Source organism: Macaca thibetana, chromosome 7 (assembly GCF_024542745.1).
Source record: "Macaca thibetana thibetana isolate TM-01 chromosome 7, ASM2454274v1, whole genome shotgun sequence".
NCBI classification, from domain to species: domain Eukaryota; kingdom Metazoa; phylum Chordata; class Mammalia; order Primates; family Cercopithecidae; genus Macaca; species Macaca thibetana.
This window is the reverse complement of record NC_065584.1, coordinates 73,910,492-73,925,825: the sequence shown is the minus strand read 5'-3', so window position 1 is coordinate 73,925,825 and position 15,334 is coordinate 73,910,492.

The window sequence follows — 15,334 nt, the reverse complement described above, 5'->3', positions numbered from 1 at the left end:
TAACTTAACCCAAACGTCCTCAGGCCTCACCATTCTGTGGCTCAACATTCAGGCAACATTAATACCTCAGTTTCCCTAGATCATCACTTCCACCTGCTGATGTAAATGTCTGCACTGATCTCATGTTTCTCATTTATTCTTAGATTACCCAAAGGAAGCCTCTTTTCTGCTCAAGGACAAGCGTGCTCATATCCTTCTGTCTTAGCCTCTTTTTTGATGTCTGCTTTTTACATACCAGAGGAGGATGGTGTTTCAATGCTGTTGATCTAACTGCCCCCAGAGTTCTTTCTACTGTTCCAAAGTCTTCAAAACTTTTGAGGTGACAAAGAGTACTCCTTGATTTCAGCCAAAAATCACACCACAGCTACACTGTGTTTGAGCAGCACTAGGAGACTAATACTCTCCCAACCCCAATTCATTCTTCATGAAGACTTGTGACATAGTAACAATGCCAGGCAACCCCCATGGCTTAGGTCCCAGTGGATCCCAACATAAGGCAAGCCTGCCTGAGGACTACAGCAGCAAGTCTGCCCATTGACCCCACCAGACAGCCTGCCCAGAATCTCTGAATGGGCTAACTGGTAAAGGGCTTTTGCTGCCAAAGCCAGCCTGAGGACTATAGCAGCAAGTCTGCCTATTGACTCCACCAGAGAGCCTGCCCAGAATCTCTGGATGGGCTAACTGGTAAAGAGCTTTCACTGCCAAAGCCAGCCTGAGGACTACAGCAGCAAGTCTGCCCATTGAACCCACCAGAGAGCCTGCCCAGAATCTCTGGATGAGCTAACTAGTAAAGGGCTTTCGCTGCCAAAGCCAATCCGTAAATATTGGAATAAGGGTCTACTTCAAATGCACAGACAACAACACAAAGCCACAAGGATCATGAATAATCAAGAAAACATGACACCAAAGGAGGAAAACAGAGCACCAATGACTGAGTCTAAAGAAATGGAGATCAATGAACTGTTCAAAGAATTCAAAATAATCCTTTTAAAGCAGCTAAGTGAGAAAAAAAAAAAAAAAACCCACATGTAGAAAACTACATGAAATCAACAAAGCAGTACATAAACAAAATCAGAAATTTAACAAAGTCATAGAAACAAACAAAAATCTGAAGCTAAAAACCACAATTACTTATCTGAAAAAAAAAATCATTGAAAACTTCAACAACAGACTCAATGAAGCAGAAGAATCAGTGAGCTCACAGGTCATTTGCAATTACCCAATGGAACAAATTTTTTTGATGAGAAGACTGAAGAAAGCCTAAGGAAATTATGAGACATCATCAAGTAAAAACATATTATAGAAGTTCTAGAAGGAGTAGAGAAAAGGACAGAGAGCTTACTTGAAGAAACAATGACAGAAAACTTCCCAAATTTAGAGAAGGAAATGAACACTCACATTCATGAAACCCAAATAGCCACAAATAGATTAAATATAGAGATTGATATATGTTATAATCAAATCCCCAAAAGTCAAAGGCAAAAAGAAATTTGAAAGCAAGGGAAGAGCAATTCATCACATACAAGGGTACATTCATAAAACTAAAACAGATTTCTCAGCAGAAACTGCAGATCAGGAGAATGTAGGAGGATATCAATGTGCCAAAACAAAACAAACTGCCAATCAACAATATGATATTCAGCAAGGATGTTCTTCAGAAATGAAAGGGAGATACATTTCCCAAAGAAACAAAAGCTGTGAGAGTTCATCACCTAGACCTGCCTTATAGGAAATGCTAAGAGGAGTTTTTCAAGTTGAAATGAAAGCACACTAACAACATAAAAACACATGAGATTATAAAAACTTACTATAAAAGAATAGTCAAGTTCAAGATATCCTAATACTGTAATGATGGTGCATAAATCAATTTTAACTCCAGTATAAAGTTAGTAGACAAAAGTATTAAAAATAATTCATACTACGATAGTTTGGAAATTGATACATAATATATAAATTTTGACATCAAAAACATATTTGGGGAAGAGAAGTTAAAATGTAGTTTTTATATGTGATTGAAGTTGTTAGTATCATCTTAAAACAGATTATTTTAACTATGTTTTATGTAAGCCTCATGGTAACCACAAAGCAAAAAAACAAACAAACAAAAAAAAAAACCAAAAAAAAAACCTATAGCACATAATGGAAAAGATAGAAAGAAATGAATCAAAGCATGCCAGTAAGAAAATATTAAATCACAAAGGCAGCAGCAAGAAAATAATGATTGAAACAAAGGAACTAAAAAACAGAAAGCAATTAGCTAAGTGGCAGAAGGAATTACAATAATTATTTTATATATAAATTGATTAAATTATCCAATCAAAAGATGTGGAGTGGTTGAATAGATTTAAAAAAGAAAAGATTCAACTATATATTGCCTACAGGAGACCACTTTAGCTTAAGGTACATATAGGCTGAGAGTGAAAGGAGAGAAAAAGATCTTCCATCGAAATGGTAAACAAAAGAGAGCAGAGGTAGCTACACTTAAATCAGACAAAAGACTTTAAGTCAAAAGTTGTGAAAAGAGACTGATATGGTTAGGTTTTGTGTCCCTACCCAAATCTCATCTTGAATTGTAATCCCCATAGTCCCCAGGTATCAAGGGAGAGACCAGGCAGAGGTAATTGAATTATGGAGATGGTTTCCTTCATGCTGTTCTCGTGATAGTGAGTTCTCACAAGATCTGATAGTTTTATAAGAGGCTCTTCCTCGCTTTGCTGAGCACTTCTCCTTCCTTCCACCATGTGAAGAAGGTACCTTACTTCTCCTTCACCTTCCACCATGATTCTAAGTTTCCTGAGTTCTCCCCAGCTGTGTTGAACTGTGAGTCAATTAAACCTCTTTCCAGCACGGCACGGTGGCTCATGCCTATAATCCCAGCACTTTGGGAGACCGAGGCAGGCAAATCACGAGGCCAGGAGTTGAGACCAGTCTGGCCAACATAGTGAAACCCCATCTCTACTAAAAATACAAAAAAAAAGTTAGCCGGGTCTGGTGGTGTGAGCCTGAAACAATTACCGAGCTACTTGGGAGGCTGAGGCAGGAGAATTGCGTGAACCTGGGAGGAGGAGGTTGCAGTGAGCCGAGATCGTGCCACCACACTCCAGCCTGAGTTACAGAATGAGACTCCATCTCAAAAAAAAAAAAAAAATTTTTTTTAAATCTTTCCTTGAAAAATTACCCAGTCTCGGGTATGTCTTTCTAGCAGTGTGAAAATGGGCTAATGCAGAGACAAAGAAAGTCATTAAATGATAGAGATCGATTCAAGATGATAAAACAATTGTAAACATATATCCACTATCAAAGCACCTAAATATATAAAGCAAATATTAACAGAAATGAGGGGAGAAAGAGAGAGCAATACAATAATAGTATGGGACTTCAACAACCTACTTTCAACAATGAATAGATAATTAAGATAGCAAATCAACTTAAAAAGTGGACATTAACAACACTACAGACCAAACAGATCTAACAGACTTATACAGAACATTCTATCCAACAACAGCAGAATACACATTCTTTCCAAGGGTACACAGAACATTCTTCAGGGTAGATCATGTGTTAGGCCACAATGCAAGTCTTAACAAATTCAAGAAGGTTGAAATTACATCGAGTATCTTTTCCAACCACAATTAAAGTAGAAATCAGTAACAGGAGAAAACATGGAAAATTCACAAATATGTGGAAATTAAACAATATACTCCTGAACAACCAATGTATCAAAAAAGAAAACAAAAGGGAAATCAGAAAGTATCTTCAGATAAATTAAAATGGAAATACAATATACAACTTACAGGATGCAGAAAAAGCAGTTCTAAGAAGGAAGTTTAGAGTAATAAACACCTACATTAAAAAAAGAAAGACCTAAAATAAACAACCTAGCTTTACACTTCAACAAAAAGAAAAACACTAAGGTCCAAGTCAGCAAAAGGAAGGAAATAGGAAGATCAGAGCAGAAATAAAGAAAACAGAGACTAGAGAAACAACAGAAGAGATAAATGAAACTAAGTTGGCTTTTTAAAAAAATAAACAAAATTGATACACCTTTAGCTAGATTAAGCAACAAAAGAGACACTTCAAATACAATTATAAATTTAAAAGGAGGCATTACAACTGATGCCACAGAAATACAAAGACTCTTAGGAGACTTCTATGAACTATACACTAACAAATTGGACAACCTAGAAAAATAATGGATAAATTCCTAGAAAAATATAACCTGCCAAGATTGAATCATAAAGAAATAGAAAATGTGAACAGACCAATAACAAGGAAATTGAATCAGTAATTTAAAAACAAACAAACAACAACAAAAAAAAGAACAACACTCCCAGGAAAGAAAAATCCAGGATTTGATGGCTTCACTGTTAAATTCTATCAAACATTCAAAGAAGGATTAACACCTATTCTTCTCAAACTCTTCCAAAGAATTGAAGAGGAGGGAACCCTTCCAAACACATTTTTTGGGCCAACATTATCTTGTTATTAAAGTGAGAAAATTTTCGCATGAAAATTTCTTTTCATATGAAAAGAAAATTATAGGCTACTAGCAAACCAAATTCAACAGCACATTAAAAGATCATAGGCGAGGCACAGTGGCTCATGCCAACACTTTGGGAGGCCAAGGTGGGAGGATTGCTTTAGCTCAAGAGTTCAAGGACAGCATGGGCAACAGAGTGAGACCTTGTCTCTACTGGAAAAAAAAAAAAAATAGCCTGGCATGGTGGCTCACACCTGTAGTCCCAGCTACTTGGGAGGATGAGGCAGGAGAATCACTTGAGCCTAGGAGATTGAGGCTGTAGTAGGTGATGATCATGCCACTGCACTCCAGCTTGGGTAACAGAGCAAGATCCTGTCTCAAAGAAGAAAAAACATTTTTAAAAAAGATTAAAGAGCGTGATTAAGTAGGGTTTATCCCTGGGATGCAAGGATGCATCCATGCAAGGTATGCAAATTAATAAGTATGTTACATCACATTAACAGAATGAAGGATAAAAATATGATTATCTCAATAGATGCAGAAAAACCACTTGACAAAATTCAACATCCTTTTATGATTAAAAAAAAAAAAAAAAAAAAAAAAAAAACTCTCAACAGGTTAGGAATACAAGGAATGCACCTCAAACAGTAAAGGCTAGATATAACAAGTCCATAGCAAACATCATACTGGATGGTGGAAAGCTGAAAGCTTTTCCTCTAAGATCAAAAACAAGATAAAGATGACTATTCTCACCACTTTTATTCAATATAAGACTGGAAGTCCTAGCCAGAGCAAAATTAGGAAGAAAGAAAGAAAAGGCATCCAAATTGGAAAGGAGGGTAACATCTGTTAGAAGATGCCATGATCTTACACATAAAAAAAAAAACTCACAATGGCTGTTGCGGTGGCTCACACCTGTAATCCCAGCACTTCGGGAGGCTGAGGTTGGTGGATCATGAGGTCAGGAGATCAAGACCATCCTGGCTAACACGGTAAAACCCTGTCTCTACTAAAAATACAAAAAATTAGCCTGGTGTGGTGGCACACGCCTATAGTCCCAGATACTTGGGAGGCTAAGGCAAGAGAATTGCTTGAACCCAGGAGGTGGAGGTTGCAGTAAGCCAAGATCGCACCACTGCACTCCAGCCCAGGCAACAGAGCAAGACTCCGTGTAAGAGAAAAAAAAAAACCTAACAACTTCATCAAAAAACTATTAGAACTAATAAACAAATTCAGTAAAGTTGCAGGACACAAAATCAAAACATGAAAATTAGTAGTGTTTCCATACATTAACAATAAACTATCTGAAAAAGAAAATTCCATTTACAATAGCTACCAAAAAAGATTAAATACTGACATGGTTTGGCTCTGTGTCCCCACCCAAATCTCATCTTGAATTGTACTCCCATAATTCCCACTTGTTGTGGGAGGGACCCAGTGGGAGATAATTTAAATCATGGGGGCGATTTTCCTCATACTGTTCTCCTGGTAGTGAAAAGGTCTCATGAGATCTGATGGTTTTATCAGGGGCTTCCACTTTTGCATCTTCCTCATTTTCTCTTGCTGCCACCATGTAAAAAGTACCTTTCGCCCCCCACCATGATTCTGAGGCCTCCCCAGCCATGTGGAACTGTAAGTCCAATTAAACCTTTTTTTCTTCCCAGTCTCAGGTATGGCTTTACTAGCAGCATGAAAATGGACTAATACAAATACTTAGGAATAAATTTAATAGAGGAAGTAAGAGATCTGTATAATGACCATAACACTGATGAAAGAAATTGAAGATGCAAGTAAATGGAAAGACATCCGATGTTCATGTATTGGAAGAGTTAATATTGTTAAAAGGTACAAAACGCCCCAAGTGAGCTACAGACTCCATGCAATCCCTTTCAAAATTCTGACGACATTTTCCGGAAATGTAAGAAAACCATCCTAGTGTTCACAGGAACCACTAAGAGTCTAAGGAGCCAAAGTAATCCCGAGCAAAACAAATCTGGAGGCATCACACTACCTGACTTCGAAATATACCACAAACCTATAGTAATCAAAACAGCATGATAGTGGCATAAAAACAGATGTATAGACTATTGGAGCAGAATAAACATCCTGGAAATAAATCCATACACTTACAGTTAACTGATCTTTGACAGAAGTGCCAAGAACATACAATGGGGAAATGACAGTCTCTTCAATAAATAGTCCTGGGAAAACTGGATATCCACATGAAGGAGAATAAAATTAGAACTTCATCTCACACAATATACAAAAATCAACTCAAAATAGATTAAAAACTTAAATGTAAGATCTGAAACTATAAAACTACTAGAGGAAATAGGGAAAAACTTCTTGACATTGATCTAAACAATGATTTTTTTGGATAGGACCCCAAAAAACACAAGCAACAAAAGCAAAAATAAATAAATGGACTGCATCACATTAAAAAGCTTCTACACACACACACACACACACACACACACACACACAAAAGCTTCTGCACAGCAAAGGAAACCATCCATGGAATGAAGAGACAACCTACAGAATGGTAGAAAATATTTGTAAACCATATATCAGATAAGGGGTTAATATTCAAAATAGACAAGGAACTCAATAGCAGGGAAACAACCCAATTAAAAATTGAGCAAGGGACCCAAATAGACATTTCTCAAAAGACATACAAATGACCAACAGGTATATGAAAAAATGCTCAATATTGCTAGGCAGCAGGGACATGCAAACTAAAGCTACAATGAGGTATCACCTCACACCTATTAGAATGGCTATTATCAAAAAGATAAGTGGAGAAAATGGAATCCTCATACACTGTTGTCAAAATGTAAATTAGTATAGCCATTAAGGAAAATAGTATGGAGGTGCCCCCCAAAAAATCTAAAAATGTAACTATTATCCAGCATTCCCATTTCTGGGGTATATACCCAAAGAAAATGAAATCAATACATTTAAGAGGTATCTGTACTCCCATGTTCATTGCAGCAGTATTCACAATAGTGAAATATAGAGGCAACCTAGGTATACATCATCAGATCTATAGAAGATGAATAAAGAAAATGTGGTATATATACACAGTGGAATACTATTCAGCCTCAAATAAGGAAATCCTGTCATTTTTGACAACATGGATGACCCTGAAGGACATTATGTGAAGTGAAATAAGTCACGCATAGAAAAATATACCACATGATCTCACATATATGTGAAATCTAAAAAGTTGAATTATTAGAACCAGAGTGGAATGGTGGGTTGTCAGGGGGAGGGGGAAGAAGACGACATTGGTTAAATGATAATACAAAATTTCAGTTAGACAGGATGAGTAACTTCTAAAAATCTATTGTACAACATGATTACTAGAATTAATGATAATCTACTACATACTTTAAATTGCTAAGAAAGTAGATCTTAAGTATTCTCACTACAAAAAAAGTATACGAGGTGATGGATATGTTAATTGGCTTGATTTAATCATTTCACAAACATCAAAATATCACATTGTATGCTGTAAATATATACAATTTGTATTTGTCAATTTTATCTTAATAAAGCTAGAGGAATTTTAAAAAACATTGATGAGTAGTTTCTTTATAGTAGTTGATAATGTTTATTCATATACCATAATCTCATTCACCGAGTTATGTGGGTATATGTTGCCTAATCAACTAGATTGACATTCCTTCAAGGGAACCTACTTCTGTATATTCATTCCATAGTGCATATAATGGTTTGAGGCATATAGATCTTGCTCAAAAATTCTGGTTGAGTGACTGGCCAATAGAGAGACCTGAACAAGATTCCCAGGTAGTTGTCTAAAGAAAGGAAACCCTTTCATTCTACACTGAGTAGTAGAAGAAGTGATTGCAAGTGAAAGTAAAGTCTGTTCATTAATTTGATCATATGATCATGTGTTATTATTTGGGGGCTACTATGTGCTGACATCTAAGACCTTTGACAAAGTTAAACTAGAGATATACAATGGCTGAGACAGATGATCAAAGCAACAGAATGACTCTTGGGCCTGTATATGATTATGCACTGTCAGTATTTACAACCTAACGGAAAAATAGTCCATCAAGAGGTTAAGTCATGAGAAACAGGAAAGGGAGGGTTGCAGAGGCAAATGTGGCCAGTACCTACTCTTAGCACCCAGACTGGGAAAGATACTCTGTTATCATGTTTTAAAACAAAATAAAGTTTTCTGCATGCACAAATAATCTCTAAGGAAAAAAAACACTAATGGAAATACACTACTTTGTCCATTGGCTGATTAGTTTAGATGGTAACAGAAATTGCTAAACACCACTTCAGATTTGATCATCCAGTTATACAGCTGCTGTTAAATGACTACTTCATAAAAGGTTATTTAGTTTTTTTTCCCCAAACATACATACAAAACCAAGTAAAATAAAACATTCTGACTGACAACTACAAGGGCAGTATATGTTGAGTCCCTTGAACTTTATAGCATTGTGTAGTGGGAAATTAAGTTAAGATAAAGGATAAAAACAGAAGTAGTGTTTAAACTTGTCTTGCAAAGATAAGATTTCGGTAGGTAAAAGAACAAGAGAATCAAACCCTGCTAAAGTTTTTTCTCTTATGCCAGATAGTTGCTCTTCTGATACACTGTAGTGATTGCTAGATAAAGAGTAGTGAGTAACAGCAAGCCCATCACCACTGCTGGATCAAGAGTTCCAAAGACCGGTCCAGCTGATGGCAGGCAAGGGTGTCATTCATTATACAAAGAACAGCGCCCATGTGGGAATGAAGGGACACGGCTGCACAAGAGAATGTCTGGCAGCAAATCAACTCCCTCCACTAGTGAAATACCAACCCCTGCACTAAGCAACCTTCAAAGTCTTTCCATGGCAGGGGAAGGCATTCAAGGCAGGAAGTACAGCACAGGCAGTTAAATGCGTAAGTTGTGCTCCCTTGATTTTGTAGTGTTAGAAAACTGGGCCATTCCATTACTACTAATAATGTAGGCAGAGAAGCAAAGACAAGAATGCTTTGCTTTTGAAGATAAATCCCTACAGGAAAGCTTCTTTGCTCTGTGTAGGTAGAAACAGACAAAAACTTGCAAGAAAATGGTCGCATCCTCTAACACTTTTATCTCCTTGCTGCCTAGCAACTTTCATAGATAGAGTGTGGAGAGGAAAAATTCTCGTGGAAGCCTGAGAATAAGCAGGCACCATGTCTGCAATGTCATGAAACACAGCCTCTGAAGAGCTGCCCTATGAGAGAGCAGGCTGTTCCCAGTTAATAAGGCTTGGGAGAGTGTCCTTACCTCTTCATGTAGAATCTGATTTCCCCTTGGCTCTTTTGGCTTCCTCCTAGGGATGCCAGAAGGAGCAGGAGGAAAGTTGTTGTGTTATTTGAAGCCAAAGAAATATTATGGTTTAAAAATGAGCAAGAACAAGCTTAACTATATGTTTCCACCACCTTCTTATACCAGTATCTCAATGTCTCAGCCCCTGTTTCAGTTGGTGCTAATCCAGTGACAGGGAGAATAGCTTGCTCTTCTAGCTCCTATAAAGCACTCTAATCTTAAACCAAAATTTGACTCTCAGAGATTCTGAGAAAACAGTAATAAAAGACAGGAAAAAGAATAATTCAATAAAAAAAAATTTCCTTCAGCAAGCATCAGAAGAATCCACTAACTACAAAGCAAAGATTTAAAAAAAAAAAAAAAAAAAACACCTAAATCAGTCAGGCGCAGTGGCTCACAACTGTAATCCCAACACTTTGGGAGGCCAAGGCGGGCAGATCAGCTAAGGTCGGGAGTTCGAGACCAGCCTAACATGGAGAAACCCCGTCTCTACTAAAAATACAAAATTAGTCGGGCGTGGTGGTACATGTCTGTAATTCCAGCTACTCGGGAGGCTGAGGCAGTAGATGTGCTTGAACCTGGGGGGAAGATGTTGTGGTGACCTGAGACTGCTCCATTGCACCCCAGCCTGGGCAACAAGAGCGAAACTCCATCTCCAAAAAAAAAAAAAAAAAAACCTAAATCCAAAATACATGTATCTAGAGACTGTAGAGAGTTTCTGATTTTCAGATCGAGTAGGCTAAAAAGTATAGAGTATTAGAAAATTAACATTAACGAGGATGATCTATATGTACACAAATAACTTTCTATTCTGTAGAAAATAAACACTCTCAAATGTTTCTGTAACAAAATTTGTTCAGGTATTAGATTACTGAAATCCTTATAAGACTTGTGGTTTTGAAATTTTTGTTACGTTTCTGTTTAAAATATGTAATAAACCTGGAAAAAGTAAAAATAAACACAAATATACTAATCACTTGGAAATTTTTCCAATAAAATTCTTGATTCAGAAAAACAACCCTGCAGTTAGAGACTATTCAGAAATAAACAATGAAAATATTAGTAAGAATAAGCATTAAATTGTTATCAATACTGTTTCAACTACTATACATTTAATCCTCATAATAACACTATGATAATAACACTGTGTCAAACACTGTTTCAACTACTTTACATTTAATCCTCCTCCTGACACTATGAGGTAGTTCCCGTTTCTCCATTTTTCAGCTGAGGAAACCAAGGCACATAAAGGTCAAATAATTTGCCCAAAGTCATAGAACTAGTAAGTAGCAGGGTCAGAATTTGAACCCAGGCAGCCTGGTTCTAAAGCCCACATTCTTAACCACTACAATGTATGGCTTCATATAAAAACCCACAGGAATGACAGAAGCCAAAAGGAATAAAATTCATACTCTTAACAGCTTTTCATATTTAAAAAAATTGATTAGTGAACCCAATTTGCAACATGATGGCAGACAGTAAATAACCTATTGCCTCCTTCTGCACTAAATGTCTAGAGAGAAGGAAAAAAAAAAAAAAAAGAACAGAAAATAAATTGCGGAAGTGGTGTTGCCCTGGCCAAGGATTAGCCAATGTCTCTGCTGATGGTGCAAAGGTGAGAAGTGCAGCCCTGTGTATGTACACGGATACAAGGTAAATACGGGTGGAATCATGGCTTTGACTAGCAATGCCTTGAGTATTATAGCATCAGTACATATTCAGTCTATGATTTCTGTGCATATTGAGTCAAAATTGAGTTCAAAGTCACTAGATCTCTAATGATTTTAATTACAGTAACTGGCTACATCTCTGTAAATGGAAACTGCTGGGATGCAGTGGTTAAGAGCCAGGCTATGAGTGTCAGACCTTGGCTTGACTCTATGGCTTGGCCACCTGCTACTTTTATGACCTTAGTGGAGTTACTTAACCTCATTTCCCTCTTACATAAAATGGGAATAACAATAGCCACCTCCAATTCTATCATCTCCCAGGGTTGTAGTAAAGACTAATTAATTATAAAAACACTTATGGTGCCTGGCACAGAAAAGCTTCCTTCTCTCATTTTATATGCATTCTATATACATACAGCACTGGAAAGTAACAACATTTGGCCTGCTTTATAACCAAAAATGGAAGCATACTAACCCTTCAAAATCAGAAAGCAGGCAGAAATAAATTGTTAGAGGAAACTGGAATACTTCAGATCATCTGTAATAATGGGCTAGGCCCTCTTGAAAACAGCAAAAACGAACCTCAAATCCCTGATTAAAACATTAAAATAAGAAAGAAGAAATGCACACCTTTCTTAAAGGTAAGAGCAGCTAACAACACAGAAGTTATTAGAATAAAAGTAACTCTGGAGGTAAGTAAGTATAGAAAGCCAGTTTGTCTGGAAGGGATTTATTGCTCCCACTAGATTTGAACTTGCATGTTAATGCCTTTTGGCTATAAAAGGGACATATGTTAAAGCCCAGACCCACATAAGGTGGCAATGATCGCAGCAGTGGGCTGTCTAGAGCAGCCACTGCCCCATGATGCCAGCTGCAGTGGAGGAGATGCGGCTGGGGCTGTGCACTCCATGGACCTGGCCAGAGCTGGGAACAGGCCCTGCTCCTTTGAGTTGACAGGGCTGGAGCTTTGCACTCCTTAGGCACAGCAATGACTGTCCAGCCACAGCTGCAGACCCAGGCATCCCTATGCTCTTGGGGGCTGGGAGCAAGCAGGAATCCCACCCTCCCAGGCACAACTGCAGCTGCCCAGCCACTGCTGCAGATCCAGGCATCTCTGCATTCTCAACAAAGTGCAGAGAAGGCTTAGAAGTGCCTGCTCCCAGGCCGGGTGAGGTGGCTCACGCCTGTAATCCCAGCATTTTGGGAGGCCAAGGCAGGCGGATCATGAGGTCAAGAGATCAAGACCAGCCTGGCCAACACGGTGAAACACCGTCTCTACTAAAAATACAAAAAATTAGCCGGGCGTAGTGGTGGGTGCCTGTAATCCCAGCTACTTGGGAGGCCAAGGCAGGAGAATTGCTTGAACCCGGGAAGCGGAGGTTGCAGTGAGCTAAGATCATGCCACTGCACTCTAGCCTGGGCAACAAGAATGAAACTATCTCCAAAAAAAAAAAGAAGAAGAAGAAGAAGTGCCTGCTCCCACTGTCTGCCCTCTCCCCACTCCCAGTACTCACTTCAGTCTAGGGGAGCAAAGTTGAGGCCAAGCCCAGGTGCTGATGCAACCCAGCCAGGTGTGAGCAAGGTCAGGGAAGCACTGACATGACAGCCCCCTGCTGCCTTGGCCTCCTCTGGACTTTGAGCACCAATGAGCATGGGAGGGAAGCTAAGGGGGTTGCTGAGAGGAGCTTGGTGCTGCCCTGCAGGCACCCATCAGCATGAACAGCTTGGGCACCTTAAGCAGCAGTAGGGGGCAAACAGGCTTCTGGGTAGAAATGGGCAGGTCCCCAGTGAAGCCTCACCTTCAAGCCAGGGAAGGCCTAAAGCCTAGGGACCAGGCTGCCATTCCTGCAGACAGGAGTGGGAACTTATGGTACTCTTTCTGGGCCCACCCATGGAGACCCATGAACCAATCAGCATGCACATCCTCCCCTCTGAAGCCTATAAAAACCCTGGACTCAGCCAGACTTAGAAAGACATCAGGACAACCAGCTGCAGAGAGGTGCTACCCACTCCAGGGCCTCCTCCCTACTGAGAGCTGAACAGACATTGGGACAGCCAGCTGTGGAGAGGAGCTACCCACTCCACAGTCTCCTCTTTGCTGAGAGATGAACACTCATCAGGACACCTTGGCTGCAGAGAGGAGCTACCCACTGTGAGTCTCCTCTGAGCTGTTCTATCACTCAGTAAAGTTCCTCTTCTCCTTGCTCACCCTCCACTTGTCCAGGTACCTCATTCTTCCTTAGTGTGGGACAAGAACTTGGGACCTGCTGAATGGTGGGGCTGAAAGCTGTAACACAAATGGGGCTGAAACACACCCCTTGCTCACCACATTGCATGCTACAAGGAGAGAAGAGTTGTGGCCCTTCAGGGAGACCAGACCTAGAAGCTCCCCAAGCCAGGGCTGTGACACCCTCTTTGGGGCTCTGCAGTTTCTGGCATCTCCAAGCTTCCAGGTGCCATGGCAGCTGTGAAAGTTGCTTGCAGGTCACCTGGTTAAGCTGCAGCCTTGTAGGGAGTTGGCACCCATGCTGACACCTGGAGCTGCCCGCCCCACAGCATGCCTGGCTGTGTGCAGTGGCTTGGACCCCACACTGGCTCACTCACCTCACCACTCTGCTCACACTTGACAGGCATGGGATCCAGGCCAGGAGTGCAAGCTGAGCACAGCCTGCCAGGCCAAGTGGGCCCAGTGGGCCCAAGCAAAACTTGGGCAAAGGTGCCACTGGTCACAGAGGTTTCTGGCTGGTGAAGGGATACCCCAATGATTCCATAACAGCAAGTCTAATGGAAGCCTCTCCCCTCAATAACCTGAGGGCCCAAAGCTGAGAATGAACCAGAGGAATCCAGGCCTCCTGTGAGATCTTACATCCTGTGTAATACCAGAACCAAAACCTCTGGCTAAGGTGGTCCAGGACCAGATTTTCCCTCTGGTGCCTAGAAGAAGAAAACTCAAATGCTTTCCAGAAGACTGTAATTTTTTCTGGTTATCCACTTGTTTCAAGAGATATTTCCAAGACAATAGTCAGTAACCAGTGATGAGGATACATATTAAACACAAGTCAACATGAGGGGAAAAATCATTATCAGGTGTGCACATGCACACAAAGATACACACACCACCCCCCAGATTTGGACTGTCTATGAGAGAACTCTGATTATTAGGTTTAAAGAAATATGGAAGATATGCTTGAAAACATCTGCAGGGAGCAGGAAACTATTACAAACCAATTTAGCAAATAAGGAAAAGAACCAAATAGGATTTCTAGAATTAAGAAATGTGATGACCAAAGTTAATAACTCAGTAAATAGCACACACATACACACAATCAAAAGAAGTTATCAGAATGTATTCCAAAGACATAAACAGATAGAAAATGCAAAAGATTAAGTAAGAAGGCAGAGGTAAGATCGAAGGCACTCAACTGGGGTTCCTGAAGAAGAGAGTGGAACAGAGACCACATTTGAAAAGACAATGGCTGAGAATTGTTCATAACCAATCCAGATTCAAGGAGTTCAGTGAATTTCAGTTGGAATAAGTGAAAATATGCCCATGCCTAGACACAGCATAGTGACACTGCTGGAAACCAAAGATAAGGTGAGCATTCCTAGATGAAGTCAAAGAAAAAAACAACCAATTTTCTTCAAAAGAGTGTCAGATCAACAGCAATAAGACAGAAAATGGTGGAATGATCTTTTCTTTTAGTAGGTTGAAGATAACTGTCAACCTAGAATTCTATTCCCAGCAAAAATATTTTTAGAACCAAGGTGAAATGAAGATATTTTCAGACAAACATAAACAGAGTTTGTCAACTAAATAAAGGAAAACTTAACCTCTATCTCTCAGGTAGA